Source organism: Solea senegalensis, linkage group LG6 (assembly GCF_019176455.1).
Source record: "Solea senegalensis isolate Sse05_10M linkage group LG6, IFAPA_SoseM_1, whole genome shotgun sequence".
In the NCBI taxonomy this organism is placed as follows: domain Eukaryota; kingdom Metazoa; phylum Chordata; class Actinopteri; order Pleuronectiformes; family Soleidae; genus Solea; species Solea senegalensis.
This window is the reverse complement of record NC_058026.1, coordinates 8,823,415-8,841,259: the sequence shown is the minus strand read 5'-3', so window position 1 is coordinate 8,841,259 and position 17,845 is coordinate 8,823,415. Positions and strand designations below refer to the sequence as shown.

The 17,845-nt window shown below is 40.2% G+C and overlaps 1 protein-coding gene across 1 annotated transcript in view; it reads right to left on the bottom strand.

The window, feature by feature from the left end:
• The window catches only part of LOC122771238 (protein kinase C alpha type-like), a 113,975-nt gene that overhangs the window by 92,089 nt on the left and 4,041 nt on the right, over nucleotides 1-17,845 (bottom strand). The gene's annotated exons all lie outside the window — the stretch shown is intronic.

The following is a 17,845-nucleotide window of genomic DNA, read 5'->3' as shown; positions in this document are numbered from 1 at the left end:
GAGATATACGTGTATTTTTTTTAAGATGATCTGGAGTGACAAACCACCTCACAGGACGTCTCTGAAGTGATATCATGAGGGAAATGATGCAGACGACACAAAAAGAATAAACGTGTGCAGGAAGCACGCAAAGTCAGGCAAACTGGACTAAATCTGATGTCTGCACACCGCACTCATATGGGGAAAGTACCCAACCCCCAACCCCAACAATGGATCTGTTGTCAAAACCACATGACTCATTAACATGGAAGAACATGTGAGGTATTATCCTTTTAATAACCAGGCAAGGAAACATCACTGGATAAAGCAATGATGGATGAACCTCAAAGTCACAATGACCTAATATCTACTGCATAAACAAAAGGCTAACAATATCATACCTACACTATTTAATTGAAAACATAACTGTAGTTACAGTCTAAAGATTTCACAATCAAAAGACATGGAGTCGAGAGAGTAAAATAAAGTGGACTGAAGGAGAAGAAGGCAAGACAGTGCCGTAGTTTGATGTCCTCTACTGAAATAACTCTGCTGAGCTTTCCTGCTGAGAGCGGGGAAAAGAATAGAACAGAAAACTAATTTTTCCCACAATTTCCTTGATTTGCACACAAACGCAAAGTACACCCAAGTCAAAACGTGTTCCTCGTTCACAGCAAAAACAGATCAGCTCACACGGTAAAAGACACATATATTGATTGTGCTATCAATCAATGATGAGGAGAAGAAGATATTAAAGTTCAAAAAGAGCAGTGAAGACAAAAGAGCAGCCTAGGAGTCGCTAGCGGGGAGGTTGTTGGTTTGCATCCCAGTCAGGGCCTTTCCAGGTTTGCATTCTCCTTGTGTGTGCATGGCTTTTCTCTGGTGTCCAAAAACATGCAGAGGTTACTTGAACACTCTAAACTGCCCAAAGGTGTGAGTGTGTGAGTGAATGGTTGTTTGTCTTTATATGACGGCCCTGCGACGGAGTGAAGATGTAGCCCACCTTTCGCCCTATGCCAGCTGGGTTCAGCACCAGCAGCCCCGCAAACCTCATGTGGAGGACAAAGCAGTAGACAAGGGATGGACAAGAAATCCTCTGAAGATTCTGAAGAGTCTGATTTCCTTCATAATCAGTGCCTTGGAGCTGAAGGAACGAGCAGAGGGCTGTAATTTTACACAGAACAATGCAACCAGAAAGTAATATGATGAGGTTATAAATAGAACACATCTCTGAACCGTGAGGGCTAAAAGAACAGAAGAGGGCAGGCTGAAAAGGAAGCAAAATTGATAAGTGCCTATATGATGGAAACCAGGCAATGATTGAAAGCTGAAGCATGTATTAAGACCAACATTGCCTGTGAACTCAGACTCTTGCACGACTACAGAGGTAAAAGATGTCACCTGACCTGTGCACACAAGATGACCTGGGAAATCTTCCACACTATTTTTATTCATTTCCAAAAGCTGTCTGAAATCTTTAAATGTTTTTACCAATTGAAATTATTTGCCGGTCATTCCTTTATCCTTTTTGAAAAAGCTGTTTTCTTTCACCCACACAGATTTAGGGAGCGTAGACAAAACAAGATGGGAATTTATAGCGTTGACCACATGTACTATAACTTTCAATTATTAGTTTGATGCTGTCTACAAAGCCATACCCTGGACAGGTCACCAGTCTCACATTGGTCAATTTAGAGTGACCAGTTAAGCTGATTTTGCATGTGTTTGAACTGTGGGGGGAAGCCATTACCCAAAGAAAACAAAGAAATGCCCTTTGTCTGTCCCACCGTGTGTCCCACTTTGTTCCAGATTTAAGCCTTATGACAAAAATACACCAAGATAGCACTCATTTTACTGGCAACTGTGAATGTCTGTTCAAAATGTGTGAATCCATGGAGAGAAGTCTGAACCAACGTGATGATAAAACATTCAACGTGAGCCTGACAGTACAAAATATGAAATCCAAGTCATTATCAGCTACATGAGCCAAAGTTCGACAGGAGAAAACAGCAAGAATTTCAATGATTATTATTATGTAAATTCAGCTAAATAGTTTCCCCGTTACTGGAAATAATAAACCAAAAAAAAAAATGCACACACCACACATAATGTCAATTACTTCTAATTCTTTGTCTTGCAACTGAGTCGTTATTTAAATAATGTACTTTTTCAGAGGCAAATGAAACTAATCAAGATTGTTGGTGATTCATTTAATTCAATAATCAGGTTTTAAGTCACTGTGTCTAATGTGTGAAAAATGAGAGGACTTAACAAGTTTGGTGTGATTACAAATGCCATCTCAGCAACTTCGACACTGTTACAGTGTAACGAATATTATTACAGCATCCCAGTGAGTAACCTGATGAAGTAAAACTCGGGAAAATGCAGAATCACACTGCATCTTAATATTCACACAAAGAAATATGAGCATGTGTGTGATGTAGCCTCTGTAAGACATACGTGTTTACTTTAACAGAATAGTATGGATCCAAAAGCATGTGCCAAACTCACTAGTTCACTGGTGCTAAAAACACAGTGGAGATCCTGTATAATGTGCACACGAGGCAAATAAAATAACAAGAAAAAAGCAAGAACTGCATTTTAAAAAACAGAATATGGATGTAAGTAGTCATGATACATTTCAGATTAAATATTGACGTTGTGCAATAGACACGTTGGTGTTTGATTACCACCAGCTTTCGGATGCTGGTGGTGCAGCTTTCTCTCGAATTAAAACTTTGTTCAGGTAACAGCAATGTTCTCCGCCAGATTTAATCCTCAGAAGTGCAGATTAAACACAGGGATTATACAGTCAAACAGACAGGCAGTGAACAACAGAAAGGGCAAGGAGCTGTCAGAGAGACAGAGCTGTCCATGTTGTGCAGGAACCCAGGATGGAGAACTCGCACACACAACAAGTCAGGCTTCTTGTCCGACTTTTGACAGGAACACCTCTCATGCCTGAATAAACAGCTCCAACACCTTTTCCCCTCACGCTATGACTCATTCCTTGAAGGCCAACTTCAAAACGCTGACTCACAGTGTGGACGACAACAAGAGCTTTCATGGCATTACTGGTGTCTTGATAGTCAGTTAACCCATAAACACAAATAAATGATCTAAATCATTTATTTAAAAATGATCAAATCATGAGTCTTAATTTCGGTCTACAAGGCCGTTGTGGCACATATGGCTTTCATACATCAAGAATCTTCCCCTTAAGAGATGAATTATTGTGTGCTAGAGCTGCTTCCTGTTGATGGTTTGCGACCACTGATCCTTTGGTGAACGCTTTGAGGCATCTTTAATGGATCCTGGACTCATCCCAAGTGAATGAATTATCCAGAGTTACAGCAAACTTGTCTTTCCAAGATTATTAATGACACTCGGAAATTCAGAAGTGTGAGTCTGGGTGGAGAGTTGTGTGGAAGACAGGTCCTGGTGCTGTTTCACAGGCTGCTGGGGAATCAGTGAGAAGTGAGCATCTGGAACCTATTTTTTTTATTATTATAATTATTATTTTGGCCCATATTTGTTGGCCATTTTTTCTTACATAAAAGCCAACTGCGTTAATTAAACTAAAACAAATCTCATATAAGTGAAATTTGTTGGATTTGTTGAATCTGTCTTTGAGACGTCAGAGAGAATGTGATCATTTTCCCTATTTACTGCTAACACACTTGTTTTCTGTATCCCCTGAAGGCAGAGTTAAGCTGTATGTTGATACTCTTTTAACAGCTGGGTCGGGATTTTTTTGCCCCCACACACTGCACAAATCTACCGAGAGAAAAAAACATTGTTGTTTTTTTGAAATGTTTGTTGTATTACATCAGCTTAAAGTAACTTAATTCTCATCTTGCCTTTGTACAAACGGATCATAAAGCACTTTGCAATCTGTGGCAGGATTAACAAGACATTTAGGTGATCTATTAAAGGAAACACTTCAGACAAGGATTGTAAAATGATTTATACCGTGTGTCACAGGATTATCTACTTCAACATAGAAAAAAGGGAATCGGGAATTATTGTGTTATAAAGAAACTCAGGACAGTAAAACAATTCAGGAGGTGTAAGCGGTAGTAATTCATAATTCCGTGTGTTGTTTTCTTCTGTAAATTGTGATATAACTTCATGCAATAACAGCACAATATATATCGCTGTGTTTATATACTGCAAACATACTTTGACACACAAAAAAAACACACAATTATCTACTCTGTTAATAATTACCATACAAGCAGCCCCAGTCCTTATCTATGATTTGAAATTTTTAATTGCAAAGACCTTTTCTGGCCTTCTCTCCCAGCCCTGGCTGTAACCCACACTTGTTATCTTGTTTATTGAAATCCTTTCCACATCCTGTTTGCGATCAATCAATAAAGTTGTCCACAAACAAAGGAAAGGACAACTGTGTCTGTAGCACCTGTCACTCACTGATTACCTGCACGGTTCATTTGTGATACCGTAGGTCTGACTTAGAGCACTCTCACGAAACTGCAATACACAGTGTGTGTGTTTTCAGGGCGGAGCTTTGATGAGAAACAGAAGGGGATGTAACGAGGGCATCTGTTGAAAGTATAGACTCCTTCTACACCACAGTCCTTTTTCCTTAACGTGACATTAAAAAGTGTATCAGAGGCGAATTGCACACTCGAGCTTTAATTATCACCGTATTGGGGATTTACGGTGGTAATCAATTCTGCAAGTTCACTCATCTACATGAAATCAATAGCAAAATATCAAGTACGCATTAATCCTAAATGGAGGAAGACTCCTTGGTACATGATCATGGATTAATGGTTTATTCGATAAATTAAGCTAAGCTCCAAAGCTAAATCCATCCACGTTTATTTATCACGTTTAGTATTTAGTTTTGCGTGAAAGTTCAGATTAAAATCTATATGGGTTTAAAAATCGAATTTATTCAGTGTCCGACATGAGCAGTTTTAATGGGGGTTCTTAAAAGCAGGCTGAACGACTACGATCGCATGGGCTGAGTAAGGAATTCAATAGTGCTCCCTTCTCTCGCCTCCAAACATGACCAATCTTATCAGCATTGATTTATAGATCCTGTTAAATGAAAGTAAAGTTCAAATGCTGTTATGGCGCACAAGTGACGGAGTGTGAGGAGGCATCTAAGCCCGAAAAAGCAAAGAATGTTTCAATCTCATTTTTAGTCAAGCAACTGTCTGAGATTAAAAATGTAATCAGCCTGTCAATCAGAGTTAGTTTGTTATTACTTTTCAATCACTGGCAAAGCAATGGAACCTCAGAGTCCTATGCCTCTGCACGCATCTTAATTTGTAAAATACAAGTTTGTCTTGTGGTTTCTTTACTCTGACCACATGAAATACAAATCGCCACCATCTGTGGGTTTGAGATGGCGCGGACTGAAATTCCCAGCTGGAAGCTTTTGCTTCCATTTAAACACTGAACAGTATTGACTGTTCACCAATGGCACCAACAATATTTGCATTGATCCCTCACTGATTTCGAGTGATCAATACTAGTGCTTCACAGTCCGTGACATTCAATCTTTGTGTGTCTGCCATCTTGGATGAGTCAACAGCGCAGCACAGCCATCGAATTGTGAAGGCTAAGCAGAAGCTTGAAACTGTAAATTAAAATGATGCTTTTATTCTGAATGCCATACATTACTTGAGTTTTAGGTTACAAGAGTGTGTGTTTGGATTATGTAGACCCAGTAAAACATATTTAAGAGGGGACAGTTGGTTCCTTCTATATCCCGACAACACAAAAAAGGTTAACACAGTGAGACAGTGGAACACACACAGGAAGGAGCGATAATCAGACCATGTGTCACCCGGCTTTTTCACTGACCACCAAGAGAGTGACAGGGCAAATCAATATCTATTGTTTTACTCTAGGGCTACTAGGGCAACAGCTCTTTAAAAAAAGAAAAGAAAAGACATTCTATGTGCAGTCGTAGTCAAACACATTTCCTGTTGTTGGAAAACCTGGGAAAGTGCAAGAATAATATCGAGGTCAAACAGAGTCATTTATGCAATTTAACGTAACCAGGCATATTACTTTTAATTTCATGTGTGTTTCATTGATAATAAAGTGCTGCACAATGTAATTTCCAGTATTTTTTCATACATGACCTTTCCACTGTTGTCCAACATCTGTTGCAATGACATTGCATGAGACTTCATTCAACTATGCTCAAACAAAAAGCATCTCATCAGTTTGTCTGCCTAAATACTCATCGACTGAGAGTCCCATATCTACGTAGAACAGCCTATTCCGTTTCCTGTGCCTCTTGTTCTTCAAACAAAACCATTCTAGAGCTCTTCCACTAGATAATGCCATTATAACAACAAAACTCCGGGCAATTAAATGCAGATTATGCTGTAATTTAGAACCCGATGCATTAGTCTGTGCTCCATCATACAGCCATCTAATACACACCTCTAATGCATTCAGACAGCAATATCCCTCCCTAATCCTTGGTAATGTTCGGCACTGCACCTCCCTGAGGATTAAGCAAAACCCTCTCAGTTTTAAAAGCATTCTGATCCGTAATCAAAGTAGCATTCACCTCTGGAAGGTACACCTTTTACTGGGCCGAAGCCTTATCTCTTGGAAAATAAGTATTTTTCCATTTTCCAATGTGCATTATTTGTTCATTAACAGTCTACAGCGGGTAAACTGAGGTCAGTCAGAGTTAAAAAAAAAAAAAAATCACTCCAACTCGTTTCTGAGTGCTACTAAATGTGTGTTCTATTCAAAGCAGAGGCTCATCTTAATTAAATCTGATGTAAAGCAGAGACTTCATAACATTTTGCACATATCTGATGTCGTGACCTCCAAATCTTTTACATCACAGCAGACAGAAACATGTAACCAGGGGCCAGAGAAAAAAGTTAGAAATGAAAATGGGACCAAGAAAAACAGCTGTAGCACTGTTGTGTGAGAGTTTCTTTAAAAGTATACTGCATAAGGTTGTGCGTTATCTGTCATTAGCTACGTTTTTAGCATGATAGCATAACTAAAGACATTATACATAACATGGATTGTGTATAAAGGTATCTACTTCTGTTTCTAATATTCATTGACAGGATTTGAAGATGCAGCCAGGATAAGAAATTGGGGACTTTCAGATGTGTGTGTCCTGCTGTTTGCAGACGATGGAGTTCTGTTGGCTTCATTGGCCATTTATTCAGATTTACCAAGCACTGGGAAGATGTGGAGCTGATGGTCAAGATAAGCCAAGTCAAGTCCAGAACAATCTGCTGGCAAATGGTGGACTGGAAGAATATCATCAGTGTGTTAAAATCTCCCATGAACTATTCATTTGAAAGACAATTTAAGACTGAGACTGAGTATTGAAATTCCACTTGTTCAGTTCAGTTGGCTGAAAATCATGCCTGAAGGGAAAACTGGTCCAATTCAATAGAAACCTCAAGAAAAGTGAAATAATAAAAATAATCACAGATCAAATGATATCCTCAGAGTATGGATTATGTTGCCAGCCATCACTTACCATTTTCAGGGAGCTAATGCTGACATATGGACACTGATGGCACTTTCAATGACTTAAAACCAATCTGTTTACATTGCACATACAAGCACATGTGGCTCTTTGTACATCCCTGCATTTGTTTGCGTAAACTGGAGCAAACTAATACAGCAGAATGGAAAACAAAATAATGTAAATTTGATCACTCAGGCTTAGCAGATCTTCTGCAGCTCGAACTTCTGGTCATGACAGAGTAATATGAAACCTGTCATCATCAGGATTAGTAAATACTGTGTAATCTAGAAGTGACTTCAGTGCATCTGACTGATGGGTGGCAGCAATGTGGCATATTTGCAATGATGTAATGTACAGGGAGTGGGTGATGTAGTTTGTGATGAAAAGGGGAAGAACCAGGAACATGTTTGGGTAACTGATTAAACCTATATCCTGTGTAACAACAATAGGTTACACTAGCTATTTTACCTACTTCAGTAAAGCAAGACTAACAGCAACAACGAAAAAAGACTGTTTCTAGAGGTTTACAAACTAGGTTAAGGGTGAAAAATCCACTACAGTCACTACAGCTGCCAATATCGGATTTGAAAGACATGACAGACAGGAGGGAAAAGGAGTTGAGGTCCAAAGCCATGTGTCTCTTTTTTACTTCAAGGAAAAATATTCTGGGTTGCACATCCTTTCATACACCAACAATTCAACCCACACATCAACACAGGGTAGTGTTGTTAACATATTGAGTTGATTTCCAGTCCCAAACACATTCTGTTACCCATTTGTTTTCAACCCCCCCACATCAAATCACAGTGCTGCTTCTAATTTTCAGGGGAAGGCTTTCCCCCACTTCGATTTATGTCAAGCTTGCCTTTTAGAGCTAATGAAACAAATGCTATTAATTAAAGGCAAATTCTCTCCAACCTGCCGTTAAAGAGCCACAGTGATATGGAAAGCCAGCACTGATCAATAAACTTAATAGCTCCTGGTCCTGAAATGTTGAACCTTGGGGATCAGTAGCCAGTGATGTAAAACAGCAAGCAAAATCTGAAGTTTATTTAAGCGCACATGTCAACGTGTGGTCTGTGTGAAATGGTGACGCAGATAATCCGGCATAAGGACACTGTGGTCAGCACAGAGACCTACTTTTCATACAAATAGATGTTGTGACTAGTCGATGTTACGGCATAGATTCAAAAGTGCATGAAAGAACTGTTCCCTGCTACTCATATTCAGCCCAAAAAGTTAATCCCAGTGAGTGGGCAAATGCCATACAAGCAAATGAAAGAACAACAGGTGGTTCCATTCATTAAAAAAAAAGGACTGAATGAGTGTTTCAATCAAGTAAAAGCATTTGTTAAGCTCCCATTAAGCAGTGATCATATCATTCTGCCTCTCATAACATCACCATCAACCACCTGAAGGTACATTTAACATTGAAACCGCTTTAATCACCTAAATGGACGGCGTTAAGAGCCATTATGACTGCAGCACAGGTCAGTTTAACAGCTCAGACCTGGCCTTACAACCACAAATTGGTGAATCCTAAAAGGACCTTGGATCTGCAGGGATAATGTGTCCTGACAATGTCTGCGTGTTGCCAACATTTTTGTGATTTTGAGCGATCATTCTGTTGTTTCCATTTGTCCACATCGTGTCTCATCCTCCTTTCAAATTCAGTTATGTTCCCACACATCTCTGAATGACTTTCAACAACACCCAAACAAGTCAGCAAGACAGCTGGATTACGCATTGGAGGAGAGGGAAAAAACATTAATGACTTTCCCGTCATGAAAAACTGGCACTGAAAAACGGTTTGTGGCTGTAATACATTATGTTGTATCATACATTAAGCACAGAGAGAATCCCAGCGTATTCCATCATGCACCACAAAGCAGTGACCTATAAAATATGCCAATTCTATATTAGTCCTGGAAAACACTCACGTCTTTGTGATAATAAATGCATCAAATGTGTTTTGGCTGTTGTAGGGTACTAATTTCTGATGATAAATTAGACAAATCTGTATTAAAGCCCTGCCAGATGAGTTACACACAGTAAACATCCACTGTAAACATTCTAGACGAGTCAGAGAAACAGTGGAAACAATATGAACCGAGACTGAGACTTTGGCTCCGAATGCTGCATCTGCACGGTCTCAACCTGAGTCCAGCGTGACCGAGCTGCCAAACGCTTCCTCCTGCAGGAGCTCGAGGTCGCTGAGCAAACACTGAGCAGATACAAAGCTGCTGGCAGCGGCTTCTCTTTCAGGAATACTTTCCACACAACTGTTGCGTACACACACACTCTCACCCTGAAGACATTTGGGGTTTGATTTACAAAAGAAAGCTCAGTAATATTGATAGCTGTGAGAGTGGTGACCACACTGTATTGTTGTTCCTGCTCTTGAATCGTAAACTCCATGTGCTATGTAAATAAAACAAATAACAGCTGTCTGCGTCAACCCCAGTTCTGCACCACTAACTTTGCTTTCCGCTTTTCCACAATTATTCAATGTGAAATCCAGAATTTTATTGAGCAAACTGTGACTACTCTGGATACATTTTTGTACGGTACATAGGGAAATCACAACGGTCCAAACACTGGGTTGAAGACAGAATATTCTGTCCCAAAACCCATTAATACAAAGTGAAAGTTATAAGATAAGGAGGGGGAAGTGAATACATTACCTTACAGTACATTTTTATAAGTGTGTTATCGCAATAAAATAAGAATAAAGTGTTTTTTGGAGCCTTAGAAGAAGACTTTTATGTACATTAGACAAGGGTTTTGCAGCAGCCGCATGCCATTTGTGTTTCAAGCTACACAAACAAAAAAGAACAGCTCTGCCCACATGCATACAATGCATAAACCAACAAAGATAAAGGAGGAAAGAGTGGGAGAGTGAAGCTGTGAAAGAATGTTCACATCCTTTCCACCATAGTTCCCTGACTTGTCCTCCGTTTATTGCACTCTACAGTATCACCATTAGATGTCACTAATTCTTACACGCTGGCCCTTTAAATAAGGGGAAACATTTACGGCAATACAAAACATCACGCTGCTTTGCCATAGCAATGACCTGTTGAACAGATGAACAGACAGCACGGGACAGAAAAATCTGACCGTATAAATTCCATGTGACATCAGCATGACAGCAGGAAAACAGACGTCATCCCACCTGGGACTGCTCAGCCAGGCCCCCTTTCCTGCACTCAGATCCCCTTTTCAAACTGTGAAACAGATTTGGGCTACATCATGACAGCATGCAATCAGGAACTGAGCAGGGCTTTATTATCGCATGACATGCAGGTGTCAGAGGATATGTTTCCCCTCCACGCAGGAACCTTCCTGTGCCGAGAGAAAAGAAGATTTGCATCAACGTGTCATCCGGGTCCCCATGGAAGCCCAGAAGGATAATCTAATACAGGCCCAGAAGCGTGGTGAGAGGCGCCGCTGCAAAAGAGCGCCAAGCAATCGCAACACCGTATAAAATATTAACAGGTTTAAGTCGGCGTCAGTGCACGGTCAAAAACAGTATTTACAATGATCATGCTCATTCTGTACGCACTCGGCTTTGACATAGTCTTACACATTCCCTCTGGGATAGCAAACATAATAAACAGCAGCATTTTTGTGTGTGAACGCTCGTGTGTCAGACCTACTGTACGAGGCACATTTTGAACAACGTTCCTCCCAAATGCCGAGTGGAAATTCAGGTGATAAATAATGCAGATCCCCTACGATGGATTAGTCTAATGTCTAGTCTTAATGCAGCTGCTCTGAATTGATTGTGCAGAAACAGGAAGAGAGACAAGAGGTTTTCGGGGAAGACCAAAATTGTTCTGTACTTTTGGTATCAGTGTTGCGGTGTTGGCCAGAACCTCCAAATGTATCATTATCTCCAACGAGGACGTTTTTTTGTACCGGTTTGTGAGCAGCATAGCTCAAAAAATTAAAGGGAGGATAGTGATGACATATTCTGGAGATGTAGGTTGTGGCCCAGGGAACAAATTATTCAATTTTGGTCATGACCTGAATATGGATGAGGATTAATAGCTCTGTTAACATTGGCAGTATAATTTTGGAAACTTTAATTTCGAATTACAACCTCGCATGAAGGACACAAAAGAATGATATTTGAGGTTAATGACATGGAAAACTGAGCAGCCTTTTAGAAGATTTGTGCTTTCTGGGTGCTTTCTCTAGTTAAGTTTTATTTATGCTGCGGCTTAGTGACACTGGTGAATATGTATGTCACTTTCAAAGAATTACGCTTGACATGGAAATAGGTCGCCTTATTTCAGTTTCATCTGCAGCTGTGTTTTTGATTCAGACTTCAGTTTATGCCAGTAGATAACACTGCCAGTTTACAGCACGCAGAATTACCAATTCATCACATCACAATTATCCACTTTTTTTAAAAGTGCACATTTTAAAAGTGGTGAAATTCTATTTAGTTTTATTTCATCAAATCGAAAGAGGATGTGAAGTCAGTGGTTTACAGGCATCGAACTGTTTTCTACATGACATTTAATCATTTGGAAGTGTGAAATGTAAGTATAGCTCACTGACCCGTTGATGTCTTGAGAGTAATGTTCACAGTTTGTGTTTGTGTTAACTCATTTGTTAGTAGCACGGACAGAAAAGACACCCAACATTATAGCTGGAGGCTGTTTTATCTTATTTAGATAGCGGTTATAATGCATGAGATTACTTTTGGTGGGGGGGCCACATCTCTCACCAGAAAGCACTGCTTAGGTCATGGTCATGATCACAGAGTATAACTTGTACAGTTAGTGCAGACAGATAAGTTCCACTGTAATAAAGACAAAAGGACCACAACCAGTGGTTACAGTGATAACATTCTCATCTGGATACACATTTACTATTTTTATGGCTCTGGTCAAAACGCAAGTGAAAGGAATGTTTTTGAAACTTCCAAAATTTCCAGTCACTCTGTCTCTCTCTTTTGTGGTGGTGTCATCTGACTTGTCAGGGTATTTCTGCTTGTTTTGAGGAAGAAATTTAGTCAATCAGCCAGAATGAGCTTGAACACCAGATCCTTAGCAAGCTGCTAAAAAGAACATGACTAATGTCTGTGTTCTCACCACGTACTTCTGCAAACACAAAGTGGCCACCTAAAAAAGATAGAGCAAGTGTCCTCATATAAACAGAGCCGACTCTATGCATAGCAGCGTATCTCTTCAGGGGACAGAGAAGCAACTCTAAATATAGTCTACGGTGAACTCTGCCCCCTTCCCTCTCTGTCTCATAAACACGCGCACACACATAAACATATATGCCACAATGCCTCTTCTCCCCTCCGCTCCTTTCAATCTGTTTTTTTGGTTTGTTTGTTTGTTTTTTAATCTTAATGTCTATCTAACGTGGAGCCAAAACAGTATCAAGGATGAAGCTGCTGGAACATTTTAACCCTGAGAGCTCTGACATGCAACTGTGCCACATCAGAGGAAAACCTGGCATAACGCAATTATGTGAGTCTCTTTTCACCAGTGAGAAATGGTAGGATTTCATGTGTGTGTGTGTGTGTGTGTGTGAGAGTATGTGCACAAAAATAGAAATTATGGAATCGTTCCATAGGAGGCAGAATTCGCTGTCAATGGCAATTGTCTATGAGAGAGCCCAGAGAATGAAAAAACAGACAAATAAGAAAATAAGTGTAGCAAAATTCATCCGGTCAGCATCAAAGCTGTCAGCCTTGAATCTGTGTCTTTGTTCAGAGCACGCTGCTTTGCAAAGGAGGGAGAAAAAAGGGGAACAGAGGCGATGGCACAGACAAAGGCACAAGCCGCTAAGGTGGCAAAGATAAAGCAACACTGGTATAGCAGGGTGGTCTGCGGTTTCACAGTCACGTCAGAGGCTGAGAATCCCAGGACCCTTTCATGTCTCAGTCACAAATCTTTGCTCTTTGCAATCTTGCAGAGCCAAATAACGGAATGATAACAGAAACCAAATTTGACAGAAGACACTAAGAGCAACTCCTCTGAAAATAAACTGGGGTACTTGCATTGATTAAATAACTATTGATTAGGACCTGGGGTTTTTGCTAGAAAAACTAGAAAAATGCAAATACAATCAAATAATTTTGACTATTGACAATACACTGCAGAGATATGCTGTTTGCCCATTAAGTCACAGTTTTAAAGTTTAAACTAACACATCAGCTTGTCACCTGGTGAGATGCGATGAAAATGTTCACAATGCTACTCATTTAAACAATTTTCCTTCCTAAAATTAGATGTGATAATGTATACTGTGATTGGTAATAATCCCAATCATACCAATTACTAAGAGGCTGGCAGGCTATGGCAAGGATCACAATTTCACCACCGTCACCTGCGTGGCTGGACATTCTCTCTTTAGGGACACAGCCACACAGCAAAACTCATTTGTTTCCCTACTTGTACATCAGAGAACATTGGAAAGCCTGAGGTGAAAATTCAGTTTATAGTGCAGCCAATAAATGTCCCAATTGTCCAAAGGAAACCATTAGGAGAGCACACGTTCTCACAAAGGAATTGATCAGTGTAAGAAGGTTCACAGAGAAAAAGAGAAAGAGATTGTTTTTTTTTGTTCTGCAGTTACTACTGTTCTCTCCATGAAAATCTAAAACAATAAAAGGAAAAGATGTTGTGAGTCTGTAAAGACATGCAAAAGTCAGTGAGAGTAGCAGAGTTTGACGGACTAAAAGGCTTGTTATTCATAAACTCTGACACAGGATCACAGTTCCACTAATGGATTTGTGATTAAGCTTAAGGCGGCTGAGCATAATGGCCTCATGATCCCAAACATCCTGTTAATCCTGAGTTATACCCCTTTGTGCACACATATGAAACAGCTGCCGGGACTAGAATCATGATTGTTTATGTCACACTGTAGTATTTGGAGTCAACTTCCATCCGTGCTACAGAAACAGCTGAATATTTTTCCATTCGTTCACTAAGAATCGATTAAAAATGGTGATATCCACAAGGGAAGAAGAGCAGCTGCACTGTTGGCTATTTTTGAATTATTTGAAAGTTGTACTGCAGCGCTGAAGGTAGCGGCCGACCTCCTCACCCATCAGCTCTTAAAAGTTAGCTTTCTGGTGTTTCAGTTTCTGCAATTGTAACCTTTAAGTCGTGCTCCTGTAGAGTGGAGCGCACATATACAGTTCAATTCAGTTTAAAAAAACATTATCTCAAGGGTGAGTTTCAGAGGTGGGGGACTTAAGTCACATGACTTAAGCTGCAAATTCAAGGACTTGAGACTTGCTTGAGGAACGCTGGTATAACACTCGACTTGACTTGACTTGACTGACAAAAACACAGGGAAACATCGGGTGTCTGCTTTTGCAGCCTTGCGTATAACCCTAGTAACCGCGTGAAACCAAAGTCCCACAAAAGGAAGGTAAGACAGGAAGTCAATTGGTTGCTATTTTAAGATTTTTTAGACTATTATTTGAAAATGTATTTTCATGGATTAATGTAGACCTAATGTCAGTATTCTTTACATTTTAGGCTATGTAGGTTTATTTATTTTCATTTTATTGATTTTAATTATATATTTCTTTTTAGGAAGACGGTGGCTGACAATGAATACGTTTAGATGAACAAAGGTGAACAGACCAGGATCACACCATCACATGAAGATTAACCCTCTGTAAATCAGGTCTTCAATGACATTCAGACCAAGGCCTTGAAACGTGACTCCACAGAAGTAGCCAGGAGACGACTAGACACACTGTTCACACTGCAGATACCATCTAGAGAAGTGGTTACTGATGTAATCGCGTTTGTTTGCACAACACTGACACATTGATTTTGCGCTAACATTTCACTACAAGTGCAATGTTGAAAGTGAGTGAGTAAACATACAGTACCCTGCTGAACATCCTCACACTGTATTGTATTAAAAGCACATTATCATACGGCATCAAATCGTTCTATTAAACTGCCTACTTAAAATTTATGGCATTTTCTACTAATTTTTACTTAAAAAATGACTGCACCATTAAATGTTTGTGAAACAATTGTTTTTCTAGTAATCCATAATTGTATTTCTTATTTCGTCTTTGATTATCAGAGATTATATATATTTGGTTGAACTAACCTCTGAAGTAACAGTATCTGAGCCCATCCTATTCTGGGAAAAGGGACAATTGCAGGACTGAAATTTAAATGTCAGTCTTATTACAGAAATGTCACTCTCCAGTTTATAACTTTGTCAGTTTCCGGCACTGACTGCGAGTCTCTCTTTCTCTTCTGGAGAAACTGACCCTCATTTTACAATGGCTTGGGTTTAATAATTGATGGCTAAACAGACGCTGTATTATAAAGCAAGGACCTTTCTCTCCCTGAATAGCCGCAGTGTGACCAATCATCGTCGTCTTGATAAGGCAAACATCATTTATTCAACAGGTCCTGGCATGGATTTATGGTGGAAGGAAAATACATGGTCGATTTTGGAGCGTGGCAGACGACTGCAGTGTTTCGCCTGGGACGAGCAGCCTTCGGGCATTCAATGGTCATCCATTCGTGATGGCCGTGTGTGCCGCACGATTAGCCCTGCTGCACATAGATGAGCTGTATGAATGTGTGAGTGAACGGGTGAATGGCAAAACTGTAGTGTAAAGCAGCTGAAATGATCGTCGAGACGAGGAAAAAGCGCCACGAAAACACAGATCATTCACCGTTTGTCCGCGTAGACAGAAGCTTTGCTGAAGGCTTTACATCCAAGTCAGCGTGAGCGAAAACACTGATTAGCTGTTCAGCTCCAACCAATCAGACGACAAGAGGCACCACGATGACTATGACAGGGTTATCTAAAGCAAGCAAGTGATGAAAAGAACTTTATATGCTCCACTGCCAACATAGATGTTTGTCTCTATACGTTGGACCTGCGATAGATTGGCGAACTGTTGAGGGTGTGCCCTACCTTTGGCCCTATGTCAGCTGGGATTGGCTCCAGCGACCCTCATGGGGAAGATACAGCGGTAGACAAAGAATGAATGAGTTTTTCGATTGCTCTACGTCAAATAATGCAATACATACATGTGAGAACATTTTTAAAAGTATCTCATGTGGCAATGCTCCATCTGGCTTACAATGTAGGAGACACTAAATATTGCTTGACTTCAAACATCCTATCACAAAATGATACCAATCAAATCACAATCACATTTGTTCACCAACTGGACCACCAGGTGCATCGCAGGGCTTTGACACATCAGGGGCCAAAAAGAGCTACAGAGCACAGTTGGCATTGAAAACCTGATGAAACCTGTTGCTCTCACGGCGTCTCTGTGATGATTCAATTTATCATCTCCTGTATAACTGGCTGTGATCTTATCAATGAAGCGGGATGACAACTTGCTGCAAAAGCGGAGCAATGAAGGATGTGAGCAGACATGCAGATGAACCTGTCAGCTTATGCAAAAACATGTTAAGGTGTCACTGTCAACACTCTGACACCTCACATTGACTAACTGCTGATCCTAGCTTCACCCGAGCAGGAGCAGGCTGCATCTCACCTCGGTGAGAGGAGATCACTTAAAGACGTGTGGGTGCTGATGGATTTACATGCCGACATGGGTTAATCTGCACGCTTCTGCACAGGATCTTCAAACGCCGATCAGACAAAGACCCCTTACAGACACACGGGATCTGACAGCATTAGTATGATAAGTCATAACTTGGTAAGGATCTCTGTGTGTCTCACTCACTCTAACACTCCCAAGGGAATTAAGATCTGGGAGATCAAATGCCCAGCATGCTCCAACAGAGAGCTGAGCGACTCTTTAAAGATGTAAATTTGACTTTACTTCTGACCATAATGCTTTATTAAAGTAGATTACGGTTCTGTTTTGTTGTAAGGAAGAGGACACACGATTCACACTCTGACATCACATCACATTCTTTCACTGCAACTTGCTTATAATTTAATTCACCAATAAGAAAGAAAATTGGTGAGTATAGCCAACACCTGTATTTTGTACTGTATTGTATATACTGAAAACAAGTCAAAAGAATATAAACGTGAAAGAAGAGTCAGACAATATCTGCACCGTTATCTGGGCACTCGCGGCCAAGGAGAGACTTTGGCAAGCCCTGATGTTTCCACATCAGACAAGGAATTCTCAGAGTTGATGCACGCTATAACTCAAAATGGCGGGTTGATTGGAAATCCATCTTGAATGTAAGGTTGCAACTGTGGAGTCTCAACATTTTCTTTCCACACTTGTTCTCTTTGTACTTTTTTATTGCAGGAATCCTTCAAACTCTTTCCCACTTTCTTCCTTTCCTAAAATCCTGGTCAGATTATTTTGCACAGGCCTATTTACATGGAGCAAAAGCAGTTACGGTCCAGCGT